The following is a 19,940-nucleotide window of genomic DNA, read 5'->3' as shown; positions in this document are numbered from 1 at the left end:
GAGACCATGGGCTTGAGGGGGCGGCAATATCCTTGTACCTGGGCCATTCGGGCCGAAAAAGCAAGTGGGGGCTTGATCTTCAATATATTTTCTTTATATATTCACGGCCATTTTTGGCTAGCTGGAAAAACAACCATGTTTTCTGGGTTTTCAACTGATTTTTCAATATCGTGTTGGTCGAAAAAAAATCACCGTTCTAATTGTTTTCGGGGGTATATAGCCCATTTGGCTTTTCCCAATATTTTAAACCCCAACACAAGTTTTCGGGCCCTTTTTGTTGGCCAGGAAAAAACGTTTGGGCCTTTCACAGCCCCCATGCGTGCACGAATGCAGTAGGTAGCAGTAATGCAACTCTCCCGAAATAGAAACCTGCGGGAACTCACGCGTTTCGCCCATATTTCCGCCTTCATCACCGTCCTTCTCCTCCTCCTCCTCTCTCTCTCACGCACCCTCTCTCCCTCCGGCTCACTCTCCACTACTGCTCCCGATCTCTCCTCTACGCGCGACCGCTCCGCCGCTCGATCCGGCAGTCAGGTACGTCGTCGTGATTACCAATACTACTCACAGAGGCGGCGCCGGCGGCAGTAAAAAACTTGTAGGGTCCGTTAATTCGGGAGCACCACTGAAATCCCCAAATCTGGCTCCCCAATCCCAAATCTGCACTCCATCAACAATTTATGTGTTGGGCAGCACAAATCCAGAGTTCGCAAGGGGTGTTCCCTGGCCTTCCCGTTGCTAGCCGCGTGCGCATGCCACGAACTCGTCCAGGTTCCAAATCCTAAAGCCCTGCCTGTAGACCGCCCGCTACCCACCACGATTTCACTAACGCTTCGCTTATTTCGGGATGGATGGAGTACTAATATTTCTCTTACTCCCTCCGGCCGCAATTACTCGTCAACGTATTACATGTATCTAGACGTTTTTTACACATAGATACATCCGTATTTGGGCAAATTTGAGACAAGTAATACCGATCGGAGGAACTAATATATTAGTGGATTAACTCTTCTAATCTGAGCCTTTCAGTTTGCTTTGAAGTTCGTGCAGAAAATATTTTGGAAAAGTTTGTGCATGGAAAAGTTCGTTTGCTACCCATGCACAATGTAAGTGGTTTCTCCTGGTTTTCGTTCTAAAGGCCGTTAATAATTGTTTGCATAGTTTTGTTTTTCTTATACTTGTACCTTTCTGTCTATGGCCTGTTAGTCGTTAGTTATTTGGCTAAATAATTCCATACAGCGATATGGTTTATTTGTGCTTGCGTATGTTGGTTCTTAATTTTAGTTTTGGTCTCATATGTAGGCAGAGGCATAGAGCACATGGACAGTGAGAAGATCAATATACCAAAAGGATTGTGCTTCAAGAGTCGCCTTGACCCACCCTGCAATCCAGACAAAGAAAATTGTTTCTGTTGTTTTGACGATTTTAAATGCTATAAGACGATGGACGATTGCAAATCTCACTGCGCATGATTTCACATCTTTTTGGGCGATCGACATCCCCAATTCTGTCCTCTGCCATTAGATGAATGTAATAACGTCAATTGATGTGCTATTAATATGCAATTATGAATAAGATCAGACGACGGGTGCTTATCTTTTCTCTGTTTCAATTCCTTGAAATATCATGACGACATTCGGCAAGCGTCACTTTATTTTCTTTCAGCTTATTGGTCCAGCGCTTTTTTTTCTAAAATCTTTGATCTTAAATTCAAAACACCAACTAGAATATACATTGAGTTCCTTTTGATATTCTGTATTGTGAATATTTTATCTGATTCTTGTTAAATTAATTTGAACCATCAAAGAGGAGGCTTGTTAAAGCCAATGTATACAGGTATTTTGAGTTTGCCTATGAAAATATTTCATGAGCTCAAAAATATTTCATTCAGCCTTTGTGATTTTTCTCTCATCTTTCTGGCTGCATCTCTGGTTTTGTTGGGCCAGCACCCATCAGAAACTGCTTCTCTTCCTCTTTTCTTTCTCCGTCGCCTGGACCAATAATGGCCTTCTTAATCCGAATCTTCTTTTCTTCCTTCCTTGAGTCACCTGGGCCTAGCTTATCTACCCAACGAGCCGGTACAGCCCAACTGGGAAATCCGTCGGCATTATTGGCCGGTGCATACATGCCAGGAACAACCCGGTGGCCGGTGGGTCGTATTGAGGTGACTCTGGTAAATATATGGGGCAGCTCCACGCTTGCGTACTATCTCCCGTAAAGAAGAATCAGAATGCAACACATCCGAAGGTGCAGAAACTCAATGGACTGTTATAATTAAACCATATCCCAGATGCGAACAGAAGCACCCATGCAAAGTGCAGAAGCATGGGTAAGAAAACCGTATCGCCAATGTTCCAACAATTAACAGAAGACAGTGGTTGATATTGATATAAATGGATTAAAAATTAGCAGCTTGGGGTCGCACAAGCACAAATGATCACGATAAAAGAAAATCATGCTTGAGATACCCTTTCAGTGCAAACTTCCTCTTCTGTAGGCAAAATAAGATTGGCACGTAGAGTTCCTCAGATGCTTCAATACCACACTAAAATGCAATGGCATGTCTGCTATGACTCAACACACGTGCCAGCTTAGCCACACTTCCTGGTATTGCATACTATGTTAGCGTCAGTAAATTGCCCTCAATAAACTGCACAAATCAAAGCCACACGATGCATGAGCGATTCAATTCAATTGTACGCCAAGCTGTGCAGTCCTTAACAAACAATAGCTCACATTTTCCCCAAGGGCATTAATCAGTTAACTGGATGGACCCCTCTGCAATGTCGTCCAGTGCTGCAATGCAAGCCTCTGTTAAGAAGCTGCAGTTGGTGCTTCTTTATCATGCAAGAACAAGGCTATCCTGATTTAATCAATTTGTTACACGTATGTTGGACTTCTAGGGAATTGATTTTATTTAAATTATAAACTTATAAAGTAACTACATGAAGTAATTGAGTTTACATCTGGACTCCTGACTCTAGGCAAACTTCAGTGTACATCCTGACTCCCAACTCTCTAAGTGATAAGAAATACACTTCATGAACTGGAAGTAGTGAAATAAAACTTAATATTCAATGGATAACTTACTCAGTTAAGATAACAGAACGTTATCAAACTAAACATGTTGTAAAGTGTTCATTACAAAGGGTCATCCTAGAATACATGCATAGCAGCATCACAAGGTTTCCTTTTTCAGAAATGACCTTTATTAGGTAATCCAACAGAGAGAAGAACAATTCCTTGTTTAGGTAATCAAGTAACAAGAAGAACAAGACATAGCAATCTGATTAACAGAAATTGCACAGAGCCAGAAAAATTGCAAGTTTGCGACTGCTAACATAATTTCTACAATGTTATCCAATATCATAGTTTGTCCCACTATACCTTTTCCATATTATACCAAGTACAATAGTAAGCTGTGAAAATGTAGGCAGTTCAATATGAAAGTACCTGGAAAGCTCAAAGCAAGTCCGGTGCAACAACCAGCTATGCCAGAATTGGCAACTGGCAAAGGAACATATCAGTTCATACTACATACTGCATGATGTAACTCCATAATAACCAGCTCTGTTGAAAGGTATCTTGCTTTTCCATATGTTCATCAATATAGATAGACCCACCACTCTTGAGTCTTCAATGGGCAGGTTCCTCCCATGCTTCATTTGCAACAACAAAATCAAAGGCCATGCGTGATCTAAAAAAATACGAGAAACATATTAGAGAAGATAATTTACCTCTTAGAGAAAAGAACAGTTACATCTATCTCTGACCTCTTTAAAATACAGATTAAAGTTCTGTCAATGATGATCACATTCTACATACCCAACGCACTGGCAATACATCAACAGATGAAATTGCTAGAAGGTCATGCCATCTTTTATATTAATGTACTGCACGCCATGAAGCAGATATAATGTAAGAAAACTGACGTCAACTCGTCAATCGACATATTGAAAAATTAGTTGTCACTTTTAGAAAGTAAATCCATACACTTCAGGTTCTCACATTGAAAGGTTGATAAGATTATGACTTGTAAATCTAAGTTGTTCTGATCAGCATGCAAAACAAACATTCATAATTGTAAATAAAACTCAATGCATAGAAAATTACAGAATTTGATTGTAGAGGAATGTACGCAAGACTCTCCCCTTTATTTCCCAGAAGAAAAGAACGGCCTGGCAAACAAACCTTCAATTTTCCAGAACAAAGAACAGCATGCCAGGCATTCCACTATAGTATGAATTCAATGCATTTGTCAGCATAATTTTACTAAATCCGGGTTATTATCTTCTTCATATATACTAATTTACAGAAATAGTATGACCTAAATAAATATCAATTCTATCCATATCTTCATTGATTGAGTAGTTCCATGAGATAAAGGAAGCAGGTACATTAAAGTATATACCAATACAGCTGAACTACTGGGCCTTCGGTGAAAATTAAAAAGGTATCCATCCGGAGAAAGCTAACCTGCTTACATCTTGCGAGAGCTTGATCAGTCTCATCCATTAGATGGCCTCCATGGTACATTAGCAGCTAGTTTGTAATATCTAAACAAGAGAGAATAAATATAGGTCTCAATAATCTAAAAGATCTACAAATCCACACTGGACATGTCACACACTTTATTTTCTTTCAGCTCATTGGTTAACCATAAGATCGAAAAGAATGAATATTTGTAGCCTTTGTGCACGAAAGGAATCATTCTATCACATTACATTTCGCTTGTAGGGACTAATGTTGCAACTTACTTGATGCTAACAGGGCATTTTCTTCACCAAAGCAATCTTGAGTGCTTGGACCATAAAAAAGATCAACTTGCTTGTTTTCACTTGCATGTCTGCAATCCAAACTTTTTTTTATGTATCATGACATGTTAAACGGAATAGCTGAAAGATACTTCAAAGTTTACGAGCAATTATAGTGCACAAATAAGTAAGACAAGGACCAATTGTTGTGGGTGCATATGCAGAAGTTAAATACAGTTGCACAGCAGAAAATGAGAATATATTGAATTGAATTAAGAGGACACCATGAAAGCTAATTTTCAGGAAGTAATAATTAACTAAATATAAGCCTCCGATTTAAGGAAAAAAAACTGAGGGTTACGAGCAGGATCAATCACTTCAAGATAAATCAGTGTAGGAAAATAATTTGAGAAGTTTTCTGTGAAAATGGTGAAACTCAATGTGAAGGCTGAGTAGATGCGAAATTAACTGCAGATTCCGCTCCAGACGCGCATGCACTGGCTGCTAGTAGGCGCTGCTAGCTTTACGTACGTCTCTTTCACAGGCCCCTGTGCATGCATGCAGCATGCAGCAAGCAGTGGTAATGCAACTCTACCGAAATGGAAACCTGCGGCAGTGTTTCGCCCTGCAGGTGATACTGCGGCTTTAATCATTGTCCCGCCGGCCGCGGCCATTAGCTAGCTTACTGTCCTCTCCTCCTCCAGTCCTCCTCTCTCTCACACACACACGTACTCTCCCCCTCCCGATCCCTCCCCTACGCGCGGCGGCCCGGTGTGTACGTCGTCCCTCTCCGCCGCTCGATCCGGCATTCCGGCAGCCAGGTACGCCCTAAACTCGTAATTAGTACACTGCTCAGAGGCGGCGCGCGGAGGCCGGCCGGCGCCGGTCCCTACCGGAAAAACGACCTTTGCCGCCTGCCTCTGGCTCCCCCGCCCGCGCCGCCTGCCTCCGCAGCCCCGCCAAGCCCGCGTCTCCTTCCTCGTCCTTCTCGGCGGCGCGCATCTCGTGGTGGAGCGTGCGGGCGACCGCAGACGTGGTGGAGCGCGCCGGCCTCGTCCTGCTCGGCGGCAGGGGCACGCGAACGCGACGTCGTCCTTTTTTATTTCTTTTTTCCAGTAATTCTTTGCGGAAGGTATCTGTGCGAATGATGTACTTGTACACTATATAAGTGACAATCAAATAAAACGAGAGCAGCTACGGTGCATTCCTCGACCTGTCTAGCTTGATCAGTATCGATTAGCCTTCGGCAAAGACTCTTACTCACCTTACGCTCCCGTTCAGTTTTTTTGGCCGGAGGCACACGTTTTTGCCTTCAGCAAATTAAGTCGAGAGAAGGCCCACGGGCCACGGCAAAGAGGGTTTTTGGCGTGAACAACTAAGCCGAGGCCTCCTTGCCGAAGGCCACGACAACATGCCTTTGGCAAAGTAATTGCCGAAAGTTTTATGTCTGACCATCGGCAAAGCTCCTATGTCTGGTAGTGGCCGGTGGGAGGATTGAGACGGCGAGGAGGGAGGCGGCATGGTGGAGATAAAAGAAAATATATATCGGTTCGGGGTATATAATGGCTATTAATGGATAATAACTCCAACTCCGAAGAATGGCAAAAACACCGGCTTTGCAAAATTTAACCAGGCCACGCTAGCTCCGCACACTCCGGTTGCGGATTTGGGAGCTGGAGTTGTCCCGAACAAGCCCTTGAACTTCACCCTTGAGACCCACCACCACCACTTTTCCCCGTCACAACATGTATAATGAGAAAAGCATTAGAGAGAAAAGAGGGACGGATCCAGTTTCACACCGGTTTGCTCTAGTTATAGGAGCCACGCATGTGCTCGAACTTGGAGGAAGAAAAACCCAACCATATTCCTCTTATACATGACATGTGGGCCTTACTGGTTAGATGTATTAGGCTGCTTGATTCAAAAAGCTATTGCCCAGCATAGGTAATTTGTGTCCTGATACCATCCTAGCCATCCGTTTTCTAGAGATTGGTGCTCTAGAGATGGCATCATGCATTAAGTTGTGAGTCCCACACTTTCTTAGCCACATAAAAACCCCAATTCCTCTTTTGGTTTGTTGATCCCATATTCCCATGGCTAGGATGGTATGTGGATACCAACCTATGCTTGATTGTTAGATAATGGGTATTTTGAAACATATTAGTAGAATAGTTGTGGTTAAGTAATAAAGCTTCATAAGTCGTGGTTTTCTGATAACAAAAGTTCAAAACTAATGACTTCTTGATATTTACTTTTTTTTTGTCCGTGTCATGTCCAATGAAATCTAGATCCCATGAAGCTACAGGATTGCTTCCTATTGGCGGCTAGGTTGACTTGCACCGCTCTGGCGATCGCGGCGATCGCCGTGCTCCCCTTTCCGTCCCCCATCCCCGCCGCCTGGAGGGTTTTCCCGTGAGTATCATGCATTTCTTATTTCGTGTAAACCATATATACCTGTGATAGATATGAATTAACACATATAAACGTCCAGGGCCGTCAAGGCAGCGGCCATTCTCGAGCTAGCGATGGGCCCCTTTACGATGCTAGTCCACACTGCTTGCCTCGGCCGCTGGGTGGTGCCCGAGCTCCACTTCTGGTACCCGCTGGTCGTGCTTGAGTGGGTAAGTAAAATGTATTCTTTTGAGCTGTATAACTTCAGTAGACCTTTAGTTCAGTTTCAGTTATACTCCGTATAAATTTCTGCAAACTGTGGTTTTCTGAAACGGTTTTGCTATTTCTTAGGCGACTAAGAAATAACTATTTTTTAGTCGACGATAACAACATTTTGATTCAATCATTGAGATTCGTGTAAGATTAATATAGGTCCGATAGATAAGAAAATCTTGATTGGATGACTACGATTGTTGACTGAGACATAACTATTTCTTAGGCGACTGAGATCTTGTGGGAATGGAAATGAAAAACACGAGATACTTTTTCTCGAAATATGGACTAATGGAAGTTTAACCCCTAAGAAAACGCTTTATGAGGCTTCTCGTAATTTGATTGATTTATTTCTTCCTTTTCTACACGCAGAGGAAGAGGGAACTGGTTTCGAAGAAAACAAAAACAGGTTTACTCCACCCCTTTTTACTTTTCAAAAAAGATTGACTAATCGAAAGAAAAACAAAAAAGGACACTCCCCTGTCCAGCTGGGCACAGCCTCCGGCGCCTTCGGTGTCATAACGGAGCGTCACTTCAGCCTGCTGTTCTGTGGCGGCTCAGTCCTTGAGACCTGCCTGCGATACCTAGTCAGTTCAGGACTGGTCCTGCTGATGGGTTTCCTCAGTCTGGCCAACGGTACCGTTCTTACCTGGGCACGGCTCACGCACCAGCCGAAAGGGCCTCAGATTATTGCTCCCCGGGGCTAGATTCGACTATGGAGCCAACCCCCTATGTATTAGACCTATTTGGTGTGCCTGTTTGAAGAACCTATGTATTAAGACCTTTGGTGTGCCTGTATGAAGAACCTATGTATTAAGACTAGTAGTCCAGAACAATGGAGAGAACAATAAGCCATTAGCAGAAAATGCAGATATAGTGCATTAATGCTTATTTCAGCAGTCTCTGTCAGGAACACCATTCATCTTAGGCCCGCTTGAGATTTTTGTATACACATACGGAGGTATTTTACTAGCCCCCACGAAAAACCTTGATCACAACCGTGTTTCTTCGAGATTGTGAAGTGCCGTTTGGATAGCAAGGTATATCAACTGGGTATCACCAAGCGTCTTGTATAAAAGAACTAGCAAGCTCTAATAATACTTAAAACTGATAACTTTGGGCGTTCGTAGATATACACAGATGCATGCTTTGACATGCAGTCATTCCAAAACACAAACAGTTAACCGGTCTCATTTACAACATCGATGTACAAAAATCTCAACTCATATTTGCACAAAGAAGTTATCCATGAGAAACAAAATTTAGTCAGGTAAAAGCATGCTAACTCATACATCAAACAGTCACCCATAAGAAACTTTGAAATGGCGAAGAAAATATAAATAAGCTGGATTGGCTCTCCTAGAATCCAATCTGAACAGTTGTAGGAGTACAGCTGTATTAGGTCCCAGTCTTGTACAAACTGAAATTTGTACAAGGAGTGATGTGTCTGGAGCACTTTTCTGCAAGCATTTTCAAGAAAATTGATGAACACTAGTACAAAAAGGAAAGATATTTCAGAAGAACATAAAACTAGAGAGAGAGATGAATCCTAATTGATTGCTACCCACTACTTACAACGGTTGCACACCCCCATCATGGTTCAGCAAAATTCACACTCGTGGAGCTTTGTAATACTACAATTCCTCACTGAATAAAAGTAAACAGCAGCAGATCTTTAGAACATGGTATTTAAATTAGACACAACTTCAGATGTTTGTTTCAGGCTTCATGATAACAGCAACAGCAGCTATATATGACAGTACCATGAGCCATTCTTTCAAGCTTAACAGCTTCTGTTTCAGTTCTACTACTAATATTCCTGCATATGCCCAAAAATAACACCAAACTACTTGTTTCTCAATTAGTGGTTTCAGTTGGGGGCAAGAAAGGTATCTTGGCGGACAGCGGAAGTATAAACACATTCATGGGCAAATCTTTTGCTGTTAAGAGTGGATGTACTCTTATACCAACTGTAGAAAGAAAAGTGACAGTTGCGGCAGGTGGCTCACTAATTTCTGATACAGAATTGGCTGCAACAGCATACCAAGCCCAGGGTGTTAGTTTTTCAAATCCCTTTAAATTTTTACAGTTGAAGAGCTATGACATCATCCTAGGGGCTGACTGGATCTATGAAGATAGTCCTATTGGACTGGATTTGGTGAAAAGAATATTCATCATTACGAAGAGAAAGAGGAGGATTATTTTCAGAGATATTGTCAGTTCCAACTCTAACCATCTATTACCAGCTGATAAACTCCCTAAGATATCCAGCAAATGTATTTTGGGATTCCTTTTGGAGATTAATGAGATGGATAACACTCAAGTAATACTAACTGACAGTAGTGATTTATCAACAGAAGTGGAGTAATTACTTAATGAATATGCTGAAGTGTTCAAGCCAAGAATAGAGTTACCTCCAAAGAGAAGCGGTGACCATGCTATCTTACTTCACAGTGGGGCAGAACCACCCAATTTAAGGCCAAAAGGGGTGCCCAACTACCAAAAGTCTGCCATGGAGAAAATTATTAAAGACATGTTAGAAAATTATGAACTAGAGAACAGTATTAGCCCACATTCTTCACCTGCCATGATGGTCAGGAAGAAGGATGGGGGATGGAGGTTATGTGTGGACTATAGACAATTAAACAAGCTGACAAAAAAGAATAAATTTACAAATGCCTATTATTGATGATCTTCTGGATGAATTGCAAGGAGCTGGTATATTTTCAAAACTAGATCTCAGGTCTGGCTACCACCAAATCAGAATGGTGACTAGTGACATTGAAAAGACAGCATTTAAAACTCACATGGGATATTATGAGTACCTTGTTATGCCATTTGGTCTCACAAATGTCCCAGCAACTTTTCAGTCCCTGATGAATGACATTTTTTGCTCCCTTCTTGAGGAAATTTCTCCTGGTCTTTTTTGATGATATACTAATCTATAGCAGAAACAGAACAGATCATCTATAACATCTCTGTTTGGTCTTACAAGTTTTACAACAACATCAACTGACTGCCAAGAGAAGCAAGTGTGTCTTTGCAGCTGCTTGTGTGGAATATCTTGGTCACATAATTACAGAAGAGGGAGTAGCTAGCAAGGAATCTAAATTGCAGATACCTTGGAATGGCCTACACCTAAAAGTGTCAGCAAATTAAGGGGATTTCTGGGATTGACAGGATATCACAGAAGGTTTGTGAAGGACTGGAAAAATATGCAGACCTCTGCATGATATATTGAAAAAGGATGATATATTGAAAAAGGGATCATTTCATTGGCAAGCTGCCCAAGAAGATGCTTTTCAGCAGCTCAAGTCTATCATGACCAACTGCCCTGTTCTAGCTTTACCCAATTTTTCAAAACCCTTTGTCTTAGAGACACATGCCTGTGGCACTGGGAGTTGGTGGAGTCCTCGTGCAAAATGGCAAGCCAATAGCTTATTATAGCAAGGCCTCGGTCCAAGAGCAGCTGGTCAATCAGTTTATGAGAAAGAAGCTATTGCCATTTTAGAAGCCTTAAGACAATGGAGACATTATTTACTGGGCAGTTCAGTGATCATCAAAACAGACACTGTCAACATAGTGTGAAGTACATGGCAGAGCAAAGACTAACTGAAGGTATTCAACAAAAACTTATGTTAAAATTGCTAGAGTTTGACTACTCCATTGAGTATAAAAAGGGAAAGGGAAATTTAGCTGTTGATGCACTGTCTAGAAGAGACACAGATTCAGACAACAGACAGCTACAATGTTATGCCATCACAACTGTCCAGCCTGAGTGGGTCGCTGATGTCAAAGCAAGCTATGTGGGAGATGCTTTATACACACAAATACTGAACAGAATCCAGCAGAATACTGAACCTACATGTCCTTATATCTTGCAAGGGGGCTTTCTGGGGGTACAAGAACAGAATACATGTAGGACAAACAAATAAGTTGAGGCAGTAACTTATGGACAATTATCATGCCACAGCTTTTGGGGGCCACTCAGGGAGAAGAGCAACTTATCATAGAATTAAGAGGGTCTTCTATTGGCCTGGTCTTAAACAGCACACTGACAAAATGAGTTGAGAGGCCTACATGATGTTCTCATGGGGTTGGCTTTGAATGAGGAGAGAGATAGACCTAAATGGAAATGGACTAAATCTGAGAAGTATACTGTGAAATCTATGTATGAACACCTGTCTAGGAGAGGGGTAGATAGCTCGTTTAGGCACCTTTGGAAAGCTAAGATTCCTTTGAAAATCAAGATCTGGTTATGGCTCATATGGAATAACGCTATAGCTACCAAAGACAACATGCTTAGGAGAAACTGGAAGGGGGACACTAAGTGTAGATTTTGTGATGAGCTTGAAACCATACATCACTTGTTCTTCGGCTGTGCTGCAGACAAGTATGTTTTGGGGCTGGTTAGCTTAACAATTGGGACAGACACAAGACCTGGGATGTTCTCTCAGTATTTTTGTGGATCTCTCGTTACCTACCTATTTCTAGGAATCTCCAGGTGGTTGGGGTGGCGACTATCTGTGGCCTGTGGGGCCTTGTGGAAATTATGCAATAAAGCTTGCTTTGAACACAAACTCATTCGATCTCCTGCTGAGATTGTTTGTTACACCTGTGCCTTCTTATGTTATTGGGCTGGTCTACAAAATGAAGTTGAACGCACTAACTTGTTAGCAGGTGCAGCAACTCTTCAATCAGAGGCACTTCGTCACCATGAAGCACAGGCGAGGACTGACAAGAGGAAGCTGACGGGGGGCTCAGAAGATGCTGACACTGGTGGTGCACAGAATAATAAGAAAGAAGACGATGCGAAGGACTGAAATTGTTCTATCTCCGAAGGCCAGATGTGGCGAAGCCATGTGGCACGCTGTGCGCGTTTAAAACTCCTTTTACCTGCTCCCGGCCCTAGGCGCCGTGGTTTTCAATCTGTCTGCTTGTCGTTTAAATCAGGGAACCTGGTAGAGGTCCTTGGGTGCGTTCTTGCTAGCCTTGTGCGGCAAGTATGTTGATACTATGTGTGGGGTTGAACCTCTGTTCCGTTATCTGATGATAGTGAAACACGATCGAATGATCGTTTGTTTTTTAAGAATGCAACCTTTCAGACAAAATGCCTTTGGACTGAGAGGATCTCTCAAGCTCAGATCTAACTATTACGGTCATTTTAGAGTGCTGCAGAAAATTGGTAGAAGGGCATGCAAGTTACTACTGCTAGAAGATGCAGGGATTCACCCAGTTTTTCACGTGAGCCAGCTCAAGAAGCACGAAAAAGATTTTAGTCTAATATATATTATGCGGAATTTTCAAGTCCAGTGGCTGCAATTTTCAACTCCATGAACCATGTATATATATTTTTTTCACATTGTCCCACTTGCTCTTTAATTGAGTCTTTGTGAGCTTCTTCCCAGATTTTGCTTCACTTTTCACCAAGATTTTTCCAACCAATCCTTCAACCAAACAGGAAAAAACCTAAGGGCAGGTTCCCATTACTAATCTCTTCTTTGCAAATATCAATAAAGTGCCTCACGTTTTCATCATCCCAGACTGCCTTCTCGGCCATACTTCAACCAAACAGGAAAATTACATGATTTCAGGCATGATGATTGATGAATCACACAACCAATGCACCATCTCATGACCCTGCTATCATATAGCATTGACATAGACACGGACTTATGTGCAAGAGAGCAAGCAGGAGATGGGGAGAGTCATGTACCTCAGGGAAAGATTCGGCCGGCCGTGAGGAGCACAAAATGGGGGCGGCTTGCTGGTCGGGGATGCGATTCGTGTCCTCCTCAGACCGGGCACGGGACGAAGAAACAAAGGAGCTGGGCCTCGCCGGACTAGCGCCTCGCCGCCGGCAGATTGTCCAGAGGAAACGCGGAGGTAGGGACGCTTCCTGCTCAGGATGGAGGGGAGGTGGAGTTTCTGTGCTGGAGCAGAGCAGGACGAGGGGTCGAGGACTCGAGGGCGGAGGTAGGGAGCGGCCGCGCGACGCCGGCGAGAGTCCGGACGGGCGGCGGAGGAGCAGTCGCTTGCTGGAACACTAGCTAGCTCAAGGGTTTCTGTCTCCTCTCTTTCTTTTTTTTGACTGTAGGTTTCTATTCTCCTCTCGATGCGCGTAAGAAAAGACTTCGCTCGCCCGGGTAATTTCTTTGAAAGTTTGGTTGTGAACAGTAATATTTGAGACACATAGCCTTGCTTAGATGGTTCAGTCCCAAAGTCTTAAGGGAGATGGCTCTACTAGACAAGTTTTTTTTTTGAAAGGGAGCTCTACTAGACAAGTTCACCCTCCATGAACAAATGTGAACTAGAAGAAGATGCCCAGATAACTCAGAGCAATTGGTACCCCAAGGTTCATTATGCAATCTGAAAAGGAGGACCAAGAGGAATAATTAGAAATTGTTTGGGGTGTGTTGGAGAATACAATGCAAGCTTTTAGAGTGTTCTCAATATTACAAGAAAGAAGACATTACTATGGAATACTCTAAAATATAAAATGAATAAAAGAGAGAACCTTCTAGTGTTTAGATATGCATGAAGAATTATGTAGAAGCTTTGGAATACTCTAAAATAGGAGTTTAAAATAAATAAATAGGAAACCTTCTAATACCTAAATATTTGTGTAGAAGTGTGTGGAAGGCTTTAGATATTTTGTATCAATGGCTAAGATCTTGACACATGTCAAAAATCCAATGGCTATGTAGTCCTATAAATAGAGGCCCTTGCCTCACACTTTGAGTAGTAGAGAATAAGAAAGTGAAGAAGGTGGAGAACAAGGTGTGAGCAAGTGTAAGGTGTGTATGCTCTCTCTTGTACTAATATTCCTAAAGCAATATAGTACTACTTTGTTCATATAAGTCTCCCGGTTAGGCCTTATTATTTCTAAGTACTTAGTGCATATAAGTTGTGATTTAACGTGAGCGGATTCGCCCGGAATCACAACGGTCTTGTTTCAACGTGAGTGGCATAGCCGCCCGGATTCAAGACTTGCTTTAACGTGAGTGGCTCTGCCGCCCGGAAGCTTGCACTAAGTAAGTAGAAATAAAAAGGGACTAATCAACTACACCAAAGTAGTTGGTATAGGTGAATAGACCCTCTCGTAGTGTGTTAGGTCCACCTCGAAATCTCTACAGGGTGTTTCTTCAGGAAAAGCAGATGGGAAATTTGGAACATGACTGGTGGACAGAATTTGCATGTATTGGAGAAAAATATTTATACTAAAATTAATTATTTGTGAGGCTTGACATGCTACCTAAAAAATATTTATACGAATGACATGCTCAAATTGGACAAGTATCTATTCCAGACGTGGATTCCCAACTGACAAACTGGCATTGGCAAACTATATAACTGGATTTGTTATATATTTCAAGCAACCATGCACATATTCTGTATCCAATAATACTACTAGCAATTTAGAACAAATTGTCTCCTACTTGGCTTGGCCACCGTTGATACTTGTTCCAATATTGAGGGCCACATGTGGATGTAATTGGAGCAGAGATGACGAGATGGAAGCTTGAGGAGATGAAGCAACGCGTGTAATCAGGCTACGCTCGTTGAGCGGCTCGACGACAACATCCAGCGGTCCCCTTTGCCGTCGGGCGTGCGGATGAAGCCCAGTAGGCGCCTTCTCGTTAACCAGGCCGACATGACTGCCCTTTTCGCTAGCTCCCTAGTGGCTAAGAGCCTTCTGGGCCAACACGGACGGCCTTCTGCCAGTTTCTGGTTCGCCGGGGGTTGGGCTGAGGCGTCCTGCTTTTCGCTCCAAATTATGGGGGGGTTTCAGCACCATGAAGCAGCGGTGGTTCGGACTATGGCCTAGATCGGAATCCACGCGGACTAGGGACATGTGTCGCAAATGAGTAAATTACATAAAACGTCTCGTTAGTGGCTAGGGTTTCAAATTAGTACCAGTTACCATCGGATTAGACTAACCATTCGGTTGCTAGCAAATAAAGCATGGCCACTGTCCTCTGTTCCTCTTTCTTCCCCGTCTCTGGCGAGCGCGCCGCCGCCTTCGCAACCTCGCTACAGCGCATCCCCGCTCCCGCTCCCGCCGCGTAGTCCCCTGGCTCCGCACGCTCCTGGAGAGAATCGATCCGCCCTTTCCCGTGCAAGGCGCGGGCCCGATTCTTCCCGCATCGGTGCTCTGCTCGGCGCAGGCTGCTGCGCCCGGCTCAGCATCGCGGCCCGACGCTCGCGGACAGCCAGGGAGAAGGATTGGAGTACAGATACAAATTGGTGTGTGCGGAAGCCACGACCTAGGCTAGGCGGCCAGCAGCGCTTGAGACAGGAAGGAAGAATAAGCCAAGACGGGGATCAATTTACCATCGATTTGTATCTGTATTCCAATCCAAGCGGACTGAAGAAGTCATGACTCATGAGAGAGATAGCATTAGAGAACTCTGCTAATCAGTATCAGAATCCTTCTCCATCACGTCTGCTCCTGCCTTTCTTGCGCCGGCCGACTCGCGTTGCGTGCATAAGTAGCAGAGTCCTCGCCCCGGAAGCCATCAGCTCTCATCGGAGTTCAGCAACTCACAAGACATCAGAGAGATATGGTGAATTCCCTTCTACGGCGACTAGCGGCCAGATCGAAGGGCAAACACCATCCTTCTCGGCGCTTACCAGGTCTATCTGCGCCCTCGTGCTCTTTGCTTGCTTTGCGGTTTGGTTCCTCTCCGCCCAAGAAACGTGCGAGCCTAGCCGCGCACTGCCGCGCCCCCGCGACGCGCGCCTCCTCCCTCGCGCACTGCGACGCGCCGCTGCTCGCCGTGCGCAGCCGCCCGCGCTGCAATGCTCCTCCCAGCCAATCAATCTGCAGAAGCAAGACGAGGGTGTGGCCGCACTGCACATGGAGGAGCTTCAATTCATGGAGTCGTCGTGATTGATTAAAATTACAGCGAGCGGCTGATGTACTACAACTTCAATTCAAGAACAGGCTGGTGGATGGAGGAGGAGGAGGGTGAGGACTGCCAGGAAGAGGCGCCGGTCGCCGTGGATGGAGGAGGAGGAGGGTGTGGACGGGCAGGGGAGGTCGGTCAACTTCTCAAGCAAAGTCAGTAGCACGCTGGCACGCCACGTTGGCCCGACATGTGGGCCTGCCTCATCAGTTTCGGGGTTATTCGCCAGCAACTAAACGTTTAGTCTGATCCGGTGGTTTTAAGTAAATAAAACGTAAACTGGTACCTAAGTGAAACCATAGCGACTAATGTGATGGTTTTTGTAATTTACTCGTCGCAAATTATAGCACTCTGCTAATCAGGATCTCATGAACTAACCATTTTTCCTGCACGCAGTAATCTGATTAGTCAAAACTTTTTTCTCTCGAACATGCCGAGCGGCGTGTCGTTTCCATTAAGAAAAAGACGCAAGAAGCGCAAGTACAAACAAGGCCCAAAAGGGTCAAAAAGAGAAAAAACACAAAACAAAAACAAAAAGGAAAGCAACCTAAAGACAACTATACAAGGGTGGGGTTAGGACTAAGGTCTAGAGGACGCGCGTGAAGGGGGAGGCGGTCAAGAGCTCGTGCACCAGCGGCACGCCACAAGTCCGCCTCCACAAAGATGTTCTCGACGAGCCAACTAACAATCGGGATGGCTCCCCCGAAAATGCAAGCATTCTAAAGTTTTCAAATCCTCCAAAGAGCGAGACTGAGGAGCGACCGGGTAGCCTTCACCTTTCATTGTAGCCTACGAGACCCCGCCGAATTAGTCAAAAGTTTGATCCATCCAAGTTGATAAAGGTGACCTGATTCAGATTTCCAACCAAGCCATCCATTGTGTTCATTCTCAAACAATGTCGGGCTAATTTCAATTTTAGATTTCTCGAGGCCATGTTTTTGTAGGAATAAATGTTGTGTGGGTGTACTTAGGTCTTGCTCTATGTTCTAAGTGGGAATTACAATATTAGATGACAATTTAACGGAAATGACGGCTTGCTCTCTTCTTATATTACTGTTTTTTACTTTCTTCATTGGATTCATGAGAATCCCTTTTGATAATGGAACAATAACAATGGAATAGAGAGGTAACCATATTATCAAAGTGGATAATTCCCTCAATAAACTTTACTTGGGAAAGTTCCAACTCTTCTATAAATTCTGTAAGTCTAGCTATATCTTCTGTAAGTCTAGCTATCCTCGGTTTATTCATAGCATATTATTTTTATGAATTTGCTTTTTTTTTCAGATTTTGGATTTTCAAAATTCCTCATGATGTGTACGACACGACATTGTGGTAGTTACGCTAGTTCGACGGTATTTGCATTTTTTTGTAGTGCTTTTTTTTCCTGAATTTTTATCCCATGGGCGTCGTGATCGCGGGAGCGGCATAGTGTTTGATGTGGATTAAAATTACTGCATTTGTAAATCTGAATGATGGAACCTCATGTATGGATGGTAAGCCCAACTATAACATCTCATGGTGTGGGTGGGGGGGGGGGGGGGAGGCGATGCCCCCCGGCCTTTATTTCTTGCTTTCTAATCATGATGCTATGTTTAATTATTATTTTTATTATTTTCACCATAACAACAAGCAGGGTACTGTTTTGTCAAGCTTTTTTGTTGCTCCAATTCGCCTGCTCTGTCCGTGGAGTTGCTCATCAATTATTCTGGACGTGTACGCGTTGCCTGTTAGGTGTCGATTACGCCATCGACAATTCGATATTTTATTTATTGTTGGAAATGCTCCTTTTTGTGTTTTTTGACCTAATACAATCTCAGTTACAAGTATTGTTTCAATACAGATCATAGGCGTACCACTTTTCTTGTAGCATGTGCCTCATATGTCACGTCTTACTTCATTACAGCAGTGTCGTCATGCTGTGTACGACATGATACCGAGGTAGCTACGCGAGTTCGACGGTACCTGCGTTCTTTTGTAGTTCTTTTGTAATTTTCTTATCTTTTTTTGCTGAATCTTTAGCTCGTGGGCGTCGCGATCGCGAGAGCGACATAGTGCCTGATGCGGATTAAAATAACTGCATTTGTAAATCTGAATGATGAACCCCATGTATGATGGTAAGCGCAACTGTGACATGTCATGGTGCGGGTTGGGGGGGGGGGGCGGCGATGCCCCCCGCGCTATAGCGATGCGTTGGTGCCGGTTGCTTTATGCATTACAAGGTTCGAGGAGAAAGAAGAAAAGGCGAGATGTGGAGTGATGATTGCAATCTCTACCGTTGCCTATGCATCTTTACAATATATTTTGCACGTTGATTGCTATTTGGTTCTACCGTTGCAACAATTTAACTAGCTTTGCCCGGGGGGACGGTGCCCCCACCCCCCATGTTGCCCAAACGAAAAAGAAAATGGGGAGAGAAGAGGGGGTTGGGAGTATAAATTCCGTCAGCATAGTTGCCACGTAAGACCTTACATGTGGGCCAATCTTGTCGATTTTTCTGTTATAATTGCTAACCAGCATGTCTGGGTTAAGTGAAAATAATTATAGTTGTGGCAGATTAAAAGTAACCCTCCGATCGTGTCCCCATGAAACCCTAACCCAAAAAGGTGTGGTTTTTTGAAATTTACTCTACTACCAGAACATTCAAGAGGACGGTACGTAAATGGACATGCCATCAGTCCATTTGGTTAGTGTCTTTACAATTTGACAATTGTCCATATACCACATCCCCCATGGACACTATCTAAATGTCCACCTTGGAAGTTGTCCAGACATATTTCTCAATCAATTTTTTTGAAACGTTTTTTTTAACAGATATTAAAATGACATGGCTGCATTTTGGCATTCGAGACATATGCTATTTTTCAATCAACTCTATTATCAAACAACTGTGTATTTAACAATATCAATGCAAAGAAAAATAATAGAGTCCAAATTATTAAAATGGTCTTTAATATCTCAAACGACAAAGCATCCAGCACAAACAACACCCCGCGTGCTCTTCTCTGGCTGCATCTAGCAAACATCCGCTGTCTCCCCGGCGAGATCGATGCGCTGCGGCTGCACGATCCAGATCGCCATACCTGCATCTCCCATAGCTCTTCAACGGCCGCGGTCTGTGTTGAAGACCCTATGCTCTGACTTGAACCTTGGACGACCACGAATTCTCAAAGAGAGCAATCTCCCCCAACCCCAATCTAGAGCCCCCAGTCGGCTCGGTGCAGATTGACTTGAGCAAATTCCCGTCAAAGAGAGCAATCTCCCAGTATTTGGACAGTTAATACCACACGCTTGCAACTTTGATCTCGCTAGAGAACAGCAGGCATTGAAATATATTTTTTGGTAGGTCCAAAGGGGATCCAGAAGCAGATTTATGACAGTAGTACTGCCCAACTCGTGTTTCCGGCCGTCGACCCAATGCGACCCCTGCTTGACCCGAACCGACCCTCGTTCGTTTGGGCTCGAGCCGGTGGTGTTTGTCAGGTACGCGGCATCGACCCTGGCCCCGGTGGCAGGCACAGACACCTCGTGTGAACGTGGCTTTGCAACCGGAACACCACTTTCTCTTTCCCTTTGTGTTCTGGTGACTTTTTGCCTTTCCGGTGCGGGACAGAAT

At 43.8% G+C, this 19,940-nt stretch overlaps 2 long non-coding RNA genes across 3 annotated transcripts; one reads left to right on the top strand and one right to left on the bottom strand.

The window, feature by feature from the left end:
- Positions 1-362: 362 nt before the first annotated feature.
- LOC112271822 lies at positions 363-1,609 on the top strand. Its single transcript, XR_002965294.1, has 2 exons — positions 363-1,103; positions 1,300-1,609. It is a non-coding gene; the product is annotated as an uncharacterized LOC112271822 (long non-coding RNA).
- Positions 1,610-8,510: 6,901 nt separating this feature from the next.
- LOC104583733 lies at positions 8,511-13,655 on the bottom strand. 2 transcript variants are annotated; one of them, XR_731685.2, is made up of 5 exons: positions 13,132-13,655; positions 10,241-10,357; positions 9,830-9,922; positions 8,991-9,062; positions 8,511-8,875 (listed from the first exon to the last, which is right to left on the bottom strand). It is a non-coding gene; the product is annotated as an uncharacterized LOC104583733 (long non-coding RNA). The 2 variants fall into 2 exon arrangements; XR_001407203.2 differs by lacking the exon at positions 8,991-9,062 and having other exon boundaries at positions 13,132-13,645.
- Positions 13,656-19,940: the final 6,285 nt, after the last annotated feature.

Source organism: Brachypodium distachyon, chromosome 3, assembly GCF_000005505.3.
Source record: "Brachypodium distachyon strain Bd21 chromosome 3, Brachypodium_distachyon_v3.0, whole genome shotgun sequence".
In the NCBI taxonomy this organism is placed as follows: Eukaryota; Viridiplantae; Streptophyta; class Magnoliopsida; order Poales; family Poaceae; genus Brachypodium; species Brachypodium distachyon.
This window is presented reverse-complemented; position numbering and strand designations above follow the sequence as displayed.